Source organism: Solanum dulcamara, chromosome 10, assembly GCF_947179165.1.
Source record: "Solanum dulcamara chromosome 10, daSolDulc1.2, whole genome shotgun sequence".
Taxonomy (NCBI): Eukaryota; Viridiplantae; Streptophyta; class Magnoliopsida; order Solanales; family Solanaceae; genus Solanum; species Solanum dulcamara.
Window position 1 is genome coordinate 53,050,289 of NC_077246.1, and position 13,833 is coordinate 53,064,121.

The following is a 13,833-nucleotide window of genomic DNA, read 5'->3' on the forward strand; positions in this document are numbered from 1 at the left end:
ACATCATAGAGAGAGAGAGTGTCACAACCCAACCCCATAGGCCGCGACCGGGTTCTGTCCTGGACCTCCGTATGCACACCTATTACATATAAAAACTATACCTAAACACCCCAATGGGTCATAACATCTTCTTATACACATAGACTCTTTCATTTGTATCATAACATAAAAGGGAAAGCAAGCCGACAAGGCTTCCATAACATAAAAACATTTAAAATGCAACATACAGGCATAACTGAAACAAACTTATAAACAACCCACATACACATATCTACAAATCTCTAAGAATAGTAGTGGTAACATATGGAGCGACAGAGGCCCCGCCGTACCCCTGAAAAAACAAGTATATACACAGGAGGACTATTACCCAAAAAGCTAGGCTCCAGAACAGCAAAGCACTTTCAACAAGGCTGAGCGAAAATCCTAAGCTGGCAAATCTCCCAAATAAACATCTGTACCTATGGGTATGAAAAGCAGCCCCCCAAAGAAAGAGGGGTCAGTACGATATATATACTAAGTATATAAAGTATAACATAACATAGCTGAGATAACAACTGAAACAGGGATGCAGGAAACAAATATAACATTTAACAACTCACTGTACCTGCATCTTAGGACATATAGTCATACACATTCTCATTCACTGTATCCGGCCCTCTAGTGAACTTGGTTTCATAATCGTTTCATCATCTTAACATGTTATCATATCATCATGTATATTGCTTCATCATATCATCGTATATGGCATCATATCATCGTTTATGGTATAATCTTATCATTTATGTTATCAGATTATATCTGGTTCAGTACGGGCCTCGGTGTCACAAATGTATTACTATATTTTCATATGCTGCCTACATAAGGTATCCGACCCTTTAGTGAGGGAATCAGTGAAGGAAGTGGTGTACGTTATAGCATACCATTATCATATATACCTACCGTACCGACCCTCTAGGGAGGGACTCGGTATTCCTTCCTTATTTTGCCACACATACCATCACACACGTACCATTATACTACAACACATACCGTTATATTATAGCCAGCCCGGGACTCGATGAATAATCATATCGTCATAACATATTACCGTGCCTCACATACAGAATTGTCTCCGTATACATAGAACTATATGTACTCGGCCTGGGATACGGTGAAAGAAATAGTAAAGTTGTGCCCGATGTATTATCTGGCCCATTGTGGGACGCGAAGAAAGAAGGTTTACAGTATGCACGAGTAGAGTAGTGAGAAACTATATGCAACTAAGTCACCCTCTGAGACTCAATAAAATAGTCAAGTGAACCGTCACTTGAAGACCAGGAAAGTAATTATCCGAAGTTCCCTTTAGATGTCATTAGGGACTACATCAATTGGTGCCTCAGGAATCAAAGACATGCATCAAGACAATACCACATAACTCATGCACACAAAGACAACACTTAAGCAATCAGACACCATTATCACTGTAGAGCCTTTAGGAAGAAGAGTTTGTACCTCCACTTACTATTCTCTATACTATTCACTATATAAAAGGCTCTAGAATAGTAGTTTAACTACCTTCAGACTTTTAATGTTCATAAGTGACTACAAGTCACGAGTTATACCCAGAGCTCATAATTGGAATTACCTCTAAACCCATATCATATATCATTTCACTTACAATTAAGCCATTCCTTTGGAAAAAAGAGATAGGCTTTACATGTACTACTTTTCATCACATAGAAGACCTAAAGGCAACAACTCAGCTATTACAGGAGTTCTAATATCAAGAAGTAGACAAGACTTATGAACCATACTTTGAGTTTTATGATTGGAATTATCCTCACATTTTAATATGCATATCAATCGTAACTTACATCTAAGACATGCCAAAAGAGAACAAAGGGTAGCTTCACTTATCTTTTATCGATTGCTTTTAACCCAGCTTGTCTTGTCGTCCTCTAGACCTATTTAAAACTAAGGTAATACTAATATTAATGACCTTTAACTTTATAGCTTCTAAATCCACAATTAATCACCCATAGGAATCAATTCCTTATTCGCCTTTCTTGACTAGTCTCGAATAGTCTATTAGTTTGTTAAGGAGTTAACAGAAATTGGGCAGCATCTCCTCTATAACTTGCCCTATCCGAACTTTCAATTTATCTCCAAAACCTTATTAGCCAACCAACAAACAAAATCATCAGCATATATACAATTATACCAGCTCAACATCACACCAAACAAGTCCCAAACAGCCCGCCCAAAACTATGACTCTAAAATACAGTTTTCAATCTTTATTTCATAAAATCTTAACCACACAAAATGGGGTGTCATGTGTCTACAACCATCAGCACTTATACCCATATTTAAACATGTTTCCATCCCCACAAAAAAATTCCCAATACGACACTATAATAACAACGACACTAGTTACATTTTAAGCCACTAGAATATGTCAAAACAATCCCTACACAACCTATAACTTCCTTCAGCCGTAACGTCCATATTTTCACGTCTACAACTCATGTTTACACACCCATAACATGCTTAAACCTTTACCAAAACATAGGAGGAGAGAATCAAGTCATACCTTAACAAATGGTTTCCCAAACTTACTGAAAATTAACTTCAGAAACTCTTTGACATGGATGAGATTTGGTGGCTATTTGCAACCCTATCTTGATTCCCCAACTATAAATTTTCGTTTTTAAACACCCCCACTTAGTTGAGGAATACTTATAAAATTAATATATGGAGAAAAAATAAGAGTTTATGAAGGCTTTCTAAAGTACAAAAGTACGGGGCATAACATCCTTCCCCCCTTTAGAACATTCATCCTTAAATGTTAACTAGTCTCACAAGGTCTTGCGAGGACTTTAGAAATTCTTCGTAATAGTTGTCATCCATAGTCCTTTTATTCATCAACTCAACTAATCCAGTAGTTTAGACTTCCTATAGACATAGGGGAGCACGTATAGATATTTCATTTCCATCTCTTCTTGTGCTTCTCAAGTCAAATATTCTTTATTCTTATTTCATCACAAGACTTTGACGGAAGCCACATTCTTAGTTGTCAACCTTCTAATCTTTCTATCCAATATTGCGATAGGTTGCTCCTCGTAGGATAACTTCTCTATTATCTGGACTGCATCCACAGGGAATATTCTGGGAGGGTCGCTTTTATTTTTGCGGAGCATTGAAAAAAGATGGATGTATTGCTTCCAAATCAGATGGTAGGTCCAATTTATAGGCAGCTCTGCCTATCCCATAAATAATCTGGTAAGGACCAATATGTCTCGTCCCAAGTTTCCTTTTTTGTTAAATTTCATTACACCTTTCATTGGTGACGCTTTTAATAATACCCAATCCTTAACTTCAACCCTTAAATGTCGATGTTGATTATCTGTGTATGACTTATGTCGACTCCAAAATTTTTTGAGGCATATTTGGGCTTGTCAATCGTGTTTTACTAAGAAAATTCACTATGTGGAAAATAGTCATCCCAACTACTCCTGTAGTCAGTAATGCATGCCCATAATATACCTTCTAGCATTTGGATAGTATGCTCGGCCTGTCCATTAATCTGGGGGTAAAATGTTGTGCCAAGACTCGCCTATGTTCCCAATCCCTTCTGGAATAACCTTCAGAAGTTAGCCATAACTTGAATTTCCCTATCCAAGATAATAGATTTGGGAACTTTGTAAAATCTTATTGTCTTTACCAAGTAACCACCTGATCTCATCCTTAACATACCAATAGTTGTAGGTTGCATAACAGTTCTTGTATAATTTGTAGAGAGTGCGTTCCATTCTAATCATAGTTTTTCTTCCTCTTAGCTTATTCTGCTTTCCATATTTTATTATACCGATACGCACTCGAAGTCTTGTTTGTCACAGTTGCTTTTGCTTCTCTTACTTACCCTTAAGTTTTCTCCTATTCCTCTATAGAAGGGATTTTTTATCCTTTATTTTTTTTGTTAAGGTCTCACACGTGCAAAAGATGAAAGTTGCCGAGATGAGAATGTTGAGATGGATGTGTGGGCATACCAGGAGCGACAGAATTAGAAATGAGGCTATTCAAAACAAGGTAGGAGTGGCCCCGGTGGAAGACAAGATGCGTGAAACGTGACTGAGATAGTTTGGGCATGTGAAGAGGAGAGTCCCAGAGGCACCAGTGCGGAGATGTGAGAGGTTGGCCATGGATGGTTTCAGAAGAGGTAGGGGTAGGCCGAAGAAATATTGGGGAGAGGTGATCAGACAGGACATGGCGCATTTATGACTTACCGAGGATATGACCTTAGATAGGAGGGTGTGGAGGACACATATCAGGGTAGAAGGCTAGTATATAGTGACATTATTCCCCCTTATCCGTAGGCGTATTAACGTACTATGATTTCTTGTACTCTGATTTAGGTTATTTATGTTATGTTATCTTATGTTATTTATGGTATTTATGCTATTATTTGACGATATCTACTATTTTTTGGTGCTTTGATTATACTATTGTTTGGAACTCTTCCGTTATCTACTTTTCTACTTTTCTACTTTTAATATTCTTGTCTGACCTTTTTTTCCTATGCTTCTATTGAGCCGAGGGTCTTTCGGAAACAGCCATCCTACATTGGTAGGAGTCAGGTCTGCATACACTTTACCCCCCCCCCAGACCCCACGATGTGGGATTTCACTGGGTTGTTGTTGTTGTTGTTATTGTATACATCACAATATCAGTAGCCAGTAACTCTGTTACCCACATCTTAACCTTTAGTCCAGTATATCTTGGCTATCCCTTACAATGTATTTATTATGATTCTCTTATCGTATTCATCCCCTTTGTATGTACCTATTCTATGATGTCATATTGTTCAAAGTCTTTACTAATAGTTCTCTGCACGATCTCTAATATCATGAATCCTATCCGCCCATTGTTGGCTTTTAGATCTTGCTAACTCATTCTAGCATGGGATCTCACTTGAATTTTAAGTGTTCACTTTAACATGTTGTAATATTAGTTAGTTTTATCTCACGCTTGTATATCTTATATCTACTTCCCCCCTTTAGGGGGTATCCATGTCATTGTCTATTTATTTTCAACTTTCTAAATGCATATGAGTCTTTTTGAACATATTTGGCATACTACACTGTATCCATGTCTTCCTTTATATCCCCTGTACTTTAGGTTACCCATGTACGCAACCTTAACACAATCGTGAGGTGCTTAGAATTCTCAATATATAGTACACAATCTAGTCTAATTGTTGGTACTCGAGTCACATAGCAATTTATTCAAACCCACATTCCACTCATCCCAATCAATATTAGCCAGTGCTTTTAATTGTTTCAAATTCTCCATTCGAGAGCACTTATACTCTGAGGGTACGTGTCTCAAGCTTTGTTATAATATTATCTTAATCCCAAGGGATACCACTTATTCTTCTAATAACTTCGCAATGAAGTGGTTGGTTTGCAAATCTACCTTCCCTATCCTCGAAGGATCTCATTATTCTCCAAGGTGGAGTCACATATATACAATACTTATTTATGCCTCATGAGCTTTCACCCTTGTCCTGTACCCGATGCTTACTTTCTCAACATTATGTCAAATTCACTTTAATAGAGGTCTTGTCTACTTACCTTTTTGTTGTACTACACCTTTAGTTCGTAGCAATTTATTCCGCCCATTTTTTTGTTGGTACTCATACTTAATTAATCATGTCCATCTTAAGTTCTCCCTTTAGTAGTCCTTTCATTCTTCTTGTCTATGTCCTTTTGTTTTTTGTTCACAAGTAATTCCACGTTACCCCTATATCCTTCGAAAAACACTAGTTTTACATAACCTCCCTATATCATTTTCAAAACATCTTCTGTTCACTCCTATCCGTTATTAGCATACCAATCAGTTCTGGCATTCATCCTGTCCTATTGCTCGTCTTCACTTTCTCTACCACTTGACCTTTTATTCTAAACCTCCCTATAACTTTGTGCAAGTCCTTCTTATTCGTTCACTATTTGCCCTTCTATTCTCCATAAACCACATAGTATCCTTCAATTACTTCTTTACTAGGCTTTCCTTATCCTCATAACTATCTTTGTTATATTCACATGGTATCCTATTTGCATTCAATCCTATAGTATAATACTTCTTTTAACTATAACTTGTCACAACTTACCCCTGTGTATCACTTCAGTCGGTGCCCTAATATCTCAACCTATCAAGATCCACCAGTCTTCTCCAGATTCTTTTTCCATACCAATATTGACCTTCTCGTTACTATTGTCATCACTTCAGCAACTACCTTATTTCTCGAGGTCATCCCTACTCATAGTTTGGTAATATCTCATTCTTATTATGGAAAAGGCATACTACAACCCTGTATCTTATTCTTCTTTTGTTTCTAGAAAAATTTGGGCAGAGTTTCCTCTATATTTCTTACTATCTCAACACTTGCATGCAGAAAATGCCAACAATGCTCACAGGGCTAACACATATATTCATATCATATCATATCACAGCCAAACAGGGCTTCTAATATCAATAAGAGTATAAACTGGTAGACTTACCTCATATGTCCACTCAAACTACACCTGTTACACTTTCCTGTCTACTTTTCCTTTCCCCCTTTTAACCTTATATGTCAATCATACTTCAATACCTTACCTGACATATGTCTTTCATACTTTTTCTTACCTGCGCGCTTTGTAACTTCCAATATCTCCATTTAGTTTCTTCTGTCAATGTTGTCCTGTTGCTAAAATCACAGGTTAGTGTGAAGAATTTCATTCCTTATAACTCGACTCTATCGCATGATCTTATATTTGAAAGAAAGTAACATCCTAAATGTACTCTAGCCTCCTGTTTATAGATGTGGTATAAAACACACCGATAAACAAGACTCTACTAGACACGGTCTGTAGACACTCCAAAGATGAACTGCTCTGATACTACTTCTGTCACGACCCAACCCCGTAAGACGTAACCGGGTACCAACCTGGACCCTTGTATGCACACTTATTACATATAAGAACTATAACTAAGAACCCCAATGGGTCATAACATCTTCTTATACATATAGCCTCTTTCATTTGTATCAAAACATAAAAGTGCATGCAAGCCAACAAGGCTTCCATAACATAAAAACATTTACAACGCAACATATAGGGATAACTGAAACAAAGTTGGCCCCCTCCGTACCCCTGAATAAACAAGTATATACATAGGAGGACTATTACCCAAAAAGCGAGGCTCTAGAATAGTGGAGCACTTTCAACACGACTGAGCAAAAATCTTAAGCTGGCAGATCTCCAAAATGAACATCTATACCTATGGGTATGAAACACAACCCCCCCTCCCCCCAAAGAAAGAGGGGTCAATATGATATATGTACTGAGTATATAAAGTATAACATGCCATAACTGAGATAACAACTGAAACAAGGATGTAGGAAACAAATATAACATTTAACAACTCATTGTACCTGCATCTTAGGACATGTAGTCATATACATTCTCATACACTGTATTCGTCCCTCTAGTGAACTTGGTGTCATAATCGTTTTATCATCTTAACATGCCATCATATCATCATGTATATCACTTCATCATATCATCTTATATGGTATAATCTTATCGTATATGTTATCATATTACATCCGGTTAATTACGGGGCTTGGGGTCACAAATGTATCACTATATTTTCATATGCATGCCTACATAAGGTATCCAGCCCTTTAGTGAGGGACTCAGTAAAGGGAGTGGTATACGTTATAGCATACCATCATCATATATACATACCTTACCCGGCTTTCTAGGAATGGACTTGGTATTCCTTCCTTATTTTGGCACACATACCATCACACACGTACCATCATATTATAACACATACCATCATATTACAACCAGCCCAAGACTCGATGAATAATCATATCATCATAACATATTACCGTGCCTCACATATAGAATCGTCTCTTCGTACATGGAACTATACATAATCGGCCTGGGATGAGGTGAAAGAAGTAGTAAAGCTTCGCCCGATGTAATATTCGACCCATCATGGGACTTGAAGAAGGAAGGGTTACAATATGCACGAGTAGAGTAGTGAGAAACTATATGCAACTAAGTCACCCTCTGAGACTCAATGAAATAATCAAGTGAACCGTCACTTGAAGACTAAGAAAGTAATTATCCCAAGTGCCCTTTAGATGTCATTAGGGACTACACCAATTAGGGCCTCAGGGAATCACAGACATGCATCAAGACAATACCACATAGCTCATGCACACAAAGACACAACTTACGTAATCAGAAACTATTATGACTGTAGAGACTTTAGGAAGAGCAGTCGGTACCTCCACTTAATATTCACTATATAGAAGGCTCAAGAATAGTAGTTTAACTACCTTCAGACTTTTAATGTTCAAAAGTGACTACAAGTCACGACTTATACTCGGAGCTCATAATTGGAAATACCTCTAAACCCATATCATATATCATTTCACTTACAATTAAGCCATTCCTTTGGAAAGAAGAGATAGGGTTTACATGTACTACTTTTTATCACATAAAAGACCTAAAGGCAACAACTCAGCTATTGCACGAGTTCTGATATCAAGAAGTGGACAAGACTTATGAATCATACTTGGAGTTTTATGAGTGGAATTATCCTCACATTTCATATGCATATCAATCGTAACTTACATCTAAGACATGCCAAAAGAGAAGAAATGGTAGCTTCACATACCTTTTATCAATTGCTTTTAACCCGACTTGTATCGTCGTCCTATGGACCTATTTAACATGACGGTAATACTAATATTAATAACTTTTAACTTTCCAGCTTCTAAATCCACAACTTAGAACCCATAGGAATCAATTCCTTATTCGCCTTTCTTGACTAGTCTCGACTAGTCTATTAGTTAGTTAAGGAGTTAACGGAAATCAAGCACCATCTCCTCTATAACCTGCCCTATCTGAACATTCAATTTATCCCCCCAACCTTATCAGCCAACCAACAACAACAATCAAAAGCATATATACAATTAACCACCTCAACATCACACCAAGCAAGTCCCAAACAGCCCGCCCAAAACTATGACTCCAAAATACAGTTTTCAATCTTTATTTCGTAAAATCTTAATCACACGAAACAAGGTGTCATGTGTATGCAAACAGAAGCACTTATACCCATATTTAGACATTTTTTGTACCCCGCAACACCACAAAACAATTCCCAATACGACATTATAATAATAACGACACTAGTTACATTTTAAGCCACTAGAATATGTCAATATAGTCCCTACACGACCTGCAACTTCCTTCAGCTATAACGTCCATATTTTTACGTCTCCAACTCATGATTACACAAACACAACATGCTTAAACCTTTAACAAAACATGGTAGGAGAGAATCAAGCCATACCTTAACAAATGGCTTTCCAAACTTGCCGAAAAATAACTTCGGAAACTCCTTGATGTGGCCGAGCATTTGTGGCAGTTTGCAACCCTATCTTGGTGCACCAACTATCAATTTTCGTATTTAAAAACCCCCATTTAGTTGAGGAATACCTTAGATAATTAATTTACGGAGAAAAATTAGAGAATTTACCTTGTAGAGGCTAGGGCCGCAGGTACCCTCTCTTAGTCTCTCAGGGTTTCTCTTTTTGTTTCTTTTGTTCTAAGTGCTGAAATAAGATAAGTAAAGCATGTAGTATATATATACACCTCCCTAAGAGGTGACACATGGCATCCCCCTATGGGTGACACGTGGCAGCCCCTTAGAGTGCCACCTCATTCATACAGCTACTCATATGCTGCCATGTGGCAGTATGGGGTCCACCGCAAGCAGGGAGTCACCTACTTGGTCCAAGTCGGTACATCACCTACTTGCTTCCAAGTAGGTACTACACCTCCTTCCGCCTCTTTTGTGGGTTCTAATCTTATCTTACTTTAAGAGCCTATGTATTCCTTGCTACTTAAGCTCGACGTGTACTCAAGTATCTTAATTACGTAGGAAATCTAAGTTGGTAGCTTACGCAAGTAGTTAGAGTCCTACGACTCATTTCTTGGCCTCCAACTCCTTTCGTACTCTTCCAACCCTACTTCCAATCTTCCTTATTTTGGGGTATCTTATTCTCCTTTCCTTAGAGTCATTTGGTAGCATAGTAGCTAATCTAGGTCACGTGGAAACTTTTATGAAGTTTAAGAAGGCTTTTCGCAGTACAAAAGTATGGGGCATAACAGAAAGAGAGAGAACTTCTAGGCTAAGAAGCCATTTTCGACCCAAATTCGAGTCCCGAATTTCGAAGCTCGTAAAGAGAAAGGTTGTTGATGTGGTTTCTGCACATTTAAGGTAAGATTGAGGTTCCTTTTTCCTTATTAACAAGCTTGTTTAGAGATTTAACAGATTAAAATGGAGGAAGTAGCGTTATAAACTTATTTGTTGCTTTGTTGAGACTTATAGATTAGGGGTTGTTTTGGTTAGATTAAATGGGTGGAATTAGTTAAGTTATGATGTAGAATGATTTTTGATATATTTTTTGATATTGTTGATAAGTTGTTGTTGATGAAATTGGGGGAATAAACTTTGTTTTGCAAACCCATTTTTGGATGGGACTGTTGTTGGTATTTTGGGCATATTGTTTTTGTATAGAATTTCTGTAGGGGTGATTCGAAATTGTATGCGACCCTAAGACATATGTTTATAACTTTTATTGAGGCCAAAAATCCTATTTCTCCCATTTACCCTGCTGCAACTGAGCAACGATACAAGACAATATCGTTGTCTAGAATTGCTATTTTGATAATTTAGGCGGATTTTCATTGATTTGATGTTTAGTTTCAATATACTGAGAATTTTAAACTTAGGTAGATATTTGATTGTGCATTTAAGGTTTATATGCTCTCATACAAGCTAAGAGGAATTAAACTACTCGAGTTGTGGTCGAACTTGTTATGTGCTAAAACGCCAAGGTTTGTGTATAAACTTTAACTTAGAATATTTTATTTTCTGAAATTTGAAGTATTTTGATGGGTTGTTTCTTTACTCCTTGTCTTTCATTATGGTATGACTATTATATCAAGTATTGCAAAACTTTTGCTAAACCGCCCACTTGTATGATTGGCTTGATCATTTTGCATTCTTGTTGTACGAATTGCTGGATTTTTGTCCATTTTCGAGTACGAGTGGAAAGCCACTTTCAACATGGTTCTTGATTCTCTTGATATTGGGTGATGACCCTTCTTGATATGGGATTTGGTCCTTCTTGATTTTGGGGATTCAGTCCATTTTGGTACTGATTGTGCATAGTGTGAAGGCACGACATATATATTGGGCGAAATTGATTATTTGACAACTCTTGGGAATTGAATTGTAAGATTTCTTGATACTTGAGCCTTCAAATATTAATATTGATATTTTGAAACTCTTCAAGGTTTGTATTCGATACTTTGTCACTTGGGCTTACTTTTACCTTATTGATCCACCCGCGATGAACAAGGGAATTGAAGAATTTAATGGCTCCAAGCCCAAAGTTTATACACCACTAAGCTTAATGCTTAGCGATAGTTGTTTTCTATCGTAGGTAATATGCGGGATGAGATATGAAGATGGCCATTTGGAGTAGACTTTTTGGAGCCTTTGTGAAGGTCACATTGGCATATGCATCTAGTTTTATAAATATTTTGGGGACTTGTATAGGATACATGTGGCACTTATGTATGAAATTTTGAAGGCTTGTGAAAACAAAACCATATGCTTGTAACTTGAATTGGATGACTAGTTTTGCTATTTTTGGAGTGTATTTTTAACTCAAGTCATGCCATGTACTGGGTTTATACTTTGACTTATCATTATGCACAAAGGAAGATAAAAGTTTTGTGATTATTATTAGTTTGAGTTTTGTGTATTTTATGGACCCCAATGGTGTTGAATTGGAAATAGAATTTCAAAATAAGTTTTCTAAATGTGTAGACTATTTGAGATTAGAAAAAAAAGCTATCTTTTGCTTCATAAGTGGCATCCTCCCAAAGGGGATGCTACACCTCGACACAATTGTATTATGTATGGATCAGGCTGTACGTTCCACAACACTAACAGTTATACTATAATATGTGCCTGCTAAACTTCGTAAAGTCAAATTCAGTTATATAGAGTTATGCAAATATTATCACATTTTGGCCAGAGATGCTTTCAATTATTGAGACTGTTTTCATGATTCATCTATAATTAATGTTCTTACACTTTATATATTCAGTACGTATTCTGTGCTGACCCCCTCTGTTTGAGAGGCTGCGTTTCATGCCCACAGGTACAAATACTTATTTTGGGGATCTGTTAGCTTAGGATTTCCACTCGGCTATTTTGGAGTGCTTCATTATACCGGAGCCTAGATTTTTGGTATTGATTTTTTTGATGTATAGATTTATTTATTCAAGGGTACGGGTGGGGCCCTGTCCTACCATATCATACCGTTGACACTCTTAGAGGTCTGTAGATATATGTGTGTGGGTTGTGTGTAAATTTGTTCATATGTATCTATACGTTGTGTTGTGAATATTAATATGAAATGGCAGCCTTGTCGGCTTACGTGTCATTTCATGATATGATTAGTGGCGACTCCTTAGGAGACAAATAATAGGGATATATTTATATGAAGATGTTATGAACCATTGGAGTTCTTATGTAAGTTATCCCACTTGAGTACATCTGATAGGTATGTATACGGGTGTCCAGGTCGGACCCCTGTCATGGCCTACAGGGTTGGGTCATAACAAAAGTGTTATGCACCACATTTATAAATAAGAGGCTATAGGACATTTAGGATGTTATTTTTTCTTTTTATTTTAAATCATGCGATAGAGCTGTATTATCAGGAAAATTCCTCCTTAATGGATTCTTATGTGTACAGCGACACCTCTAAGGAAAGTGAAAACAACCCAAAAGGGAAAGTTAGTAGCGAGAGAAACTAGTCAGACCCCGAGAGTTACTAGGGCTCTTGCCCAGTCCATGTCGGGGATTGTGCTCCAGTCGGCATGCTCTACTATGCCGCCACCACCGAAAGAGCTTAGAGAAGCAGTAACTGCAACTACGGATCGGGGGCGGCTTCACCGCCAGCTCTAAAAGCTCCAGTGCCTGAGCCTCTAGTCCCCGACCAGGGGTGGAGGATAGGGATATGAGAGATGCAGTTTAGTTGCTGACAAGATTAATGGCAGGGTAGGCCTGAAGGCATGGTCTAGGAGTAAAGGATGTAAATAGACATGATAGTTTGAGGGTTCGTGACTTCCTGACTTGTAACCCCCTAGAGTTTTATGGTTTGAGACCTGCGGATGACCCACATGAGTTTATTCGATAGATGCAGCATACGTTGAGAATAATTAGGGCCTCTAAGATTGAGTTTGTTGAGTTGGCTTTATTTTGATAGCGTGAAGTAGCTGTTAATTGGTATGAGTCCTGAGAATTATCGAGGGGCCAGGGTGCTCCTCTAATAGTATGGGATTAGTTTGTGGAAGCATTCCTTAGCCATTTTCTACCTTCAGATATGAGATGAGCCAGAGTTGATAGATTCTTATATTTGAGGCAGAATGGTAGGAGTATTAGAGATTATAGCCTTCAGTTTTATTTATTGGCGAGACATGCGCCCACTGTTGTAGCTAATATGGCTAATAATATGTATCGTTATGTGATGGGGTTGGATCATTATCTGGTTAATAGTTGTATGTCCATGGCTTCTAAACCAGGTATGGATATTTATTAGGTACAGACATATGCACAAGGGGTAGAGGATCGGCACTAAGGGCATCAGCTCGACAGAGATTATGACAGAGGCCAGCATAAGAGAGCTAGGTCAGCTAGTTATTTGG